Source organism: Choloepus didactylus, chromosome 2, assembly GCF_015220235.1.
Source record: "Choloepus didactylus isolate mChoDid1 chromosome 2, mChoDid1.pri, whole genome shotgun sequence".
Lineage (NCBI taxonomy): Eukaryota > Metazoa > Chordata > Mammalia > Pilosa > Megalonychidae > Choloepus > Choloepus didactylus.
Window position 1 is genome coordinate 56,068,489 of NC_051308.1, and position 2,185 is coordinate 56,070,673.

At 35.5% G+C, this 2,185-nt stretch overlaps 2 non-coding genes across 2 annotated transcripts; one reads left to right on the forward strand and one right to left on the reverse strand.

Moving 5' to 3' along the window:
• The first annotated feature begins 528 nt into the window (after window positions 1-528).
• On the forward strand, window positions 529-601 carry TRNAK-UUU. Its single transcript has one exon. It is a non-coding gene; the product is annotated as a tRNA-Lys (tRNA).
• A 251-nt stretch (window positions 602-852) lies between these two features.
• TRNAK-UUU lies at window positions 853-925 on the reverse strand. Its single transcript has one exon. It is a non-coding gene; the product is annotated as a tRNA-Lys (tRNA).
• Between the last annotated feature and the right edge of the window lie 1,260 nt (window positions 926-2,185).

The window sequence follows — 2,185 nt, forward strand, 5'->3', positions numbered from 1 at the left end:
CTTCCAGGGTTTGTGCCACTTAAAATTACTTGGACTACAGGACAATCTCGCTATCCCTCTGCAGGTTCCTTTCTCCCACTTTTTACTACACAGCCAACCCCAAGAGTTTCAGAACAGTATATTTATAGTCTCTCTTAGATTCGTTTTTTGTTTTTTGTTTTTTTTTTTGTTCTGTCGTGGTGTAGATTTTAGCACTGATGTCCTTCCTTATCATCAATAGTAAAATAGACCTGATGTTACCATAACGCTTCAAAAGTGATATGTTAGCTTTCTCTGACCAGTACGGACATTACAAATTTAAAAAGCCTACCTAATAATAATTCAGTACGTAGATATCTAGCAATTATCAATTAGATGGTAATGCTGGTGAAAGGTACAGAATTTAGATCTTCTGTTTTTCTTTAGCGCATCGATTCGGGGGTTTCTTAAATGTGGAACAGTTTCATAAAATGCGGGAGAATAAGATCTAGTACGCAAGCGTCCTCATTCTTATGTAAGACATCATAACACAAAGGGAGGTTGACGAGAGCCCGGATAGCTCAGTCGGTAGAGCATCAGACTTTTAATCTGAGGGTCCAGGGTTCAAGTCCCTGTTCGGGCGTTCCTGTTTTCTAAGGAGATTTTGTTCTTCGAATTTTAGCAATCTGAAAATTAAATTCCTTCTCGCTTGGAAGTCAATACTTGCCAAAAACGTAACCGACGTTACTTAGTTACTCTTTCCCTCCCTGTTAATAAGTTTATCTAACACATTTTTAAATCGATGAGTAATGATTTGGATTAAATTTGAGATGAAAATACTTGGTAACCTTCAAATTTCGGTATATTAAGTGATTTATGGGCAAAACAGAATGCCGCCCGAACAGGGACTTGAACCCTGGACCCTCAGATTAAAAGTCTGATGCTCTACCGACTGAGCTATCCGGGCGCTCTCACCCGAGTTCTTTTTCTTGTTTACTTGATATAATTCTATTAGGTTGCTTCCCTTAATTGCAATTAGGTCCGGAGTTAAGGCATATTTTCAGCAAAGGAAAGCAAATCATAAAAGAAATTTTTTCTTTCCTGTTTTTTTTTTTGCTCCATCTACCTAAGACATATTTATGTCCTTCAAGCTCCTTCATAATTTCATAGTTGATAAGTGACCAATATTTACTTAAATTCAAGTAAATTCATGGTAGTGAAATAGAGAAAAATGGGCAACCAAGGTGAACATTCAAAATTCAGATAGAGTTGCAACCTCTTTTTATTACAATTCTAGTCTTTCATTTGTCACTTCTCTGATAGGACCTCTTAAGATTACAGCATATTTTCCATTAGTAAAAAATAAATTTCCATTCACTAGGTGATGTAGCTGTTGGATAAGCATTCTTTAGCACAAAAGAAGACACATTTGGTTCATGAAGAAAAACTATTATAATAGAAAAATAGAAGCTTCTGTGGAAAGGTGGGTCTGAATTGAGATTGTGAAAAAGTGATTTAGACCTTTAATTTAGGTTTTGATTGAATTTTTGCCTTTTCTCCCAGGCAAGTTGCAATTTACAAGACAGGCTAAAAAATGAAAACTTCTAAAACAGTATTATTATGCACTGCTGGGAGCAGCATGAAATATTAAGAATAAAAAATTCTCCAGATCAGTCTAGTTTTTCCCTAAAGTTAGTTTTATCAACTCTGATGCACAGGGTGTGGAGCACAGGAGTGTGTAATTTCTAAGACTGATAAGGGAATTAATTATTTGTTTCTGGGAACTTGAGGCCTCTGAACACAATGAACAACAAAATATCTCAGCCTCAGTTGGAGGAGCTTTTATTTCCTACAATTGTCTAATTCTTTTAGAACAAAGACCAACAAATTGTGTCATTCTGGGTTTCCACATTTATAAAATGAGGGAAATTGGTTAGGCAATCTCCAAGGTACCTTTTAAATCTAAAGTTTTGCCATTCTGTTACTTTTTCCACTGTGAATAACTTTAGAAGGAACAAATTTAAAATGTAACAAGTTATTTAATGCAACAAGCTTTTATTGATCATCTGCTATGGCTTAGGTTCAGTGCTAGTTCTAGAGTAAGAGGTGAATAGGACATGGATTCTGCTACAGTCTAGGAAAGAAGGCAAACAAATAAGCAATTATAACATTAAATAATAAATGCAATAACAAAAATTCAAGCAGGGAATTTCCCCCAGGGGAAGAA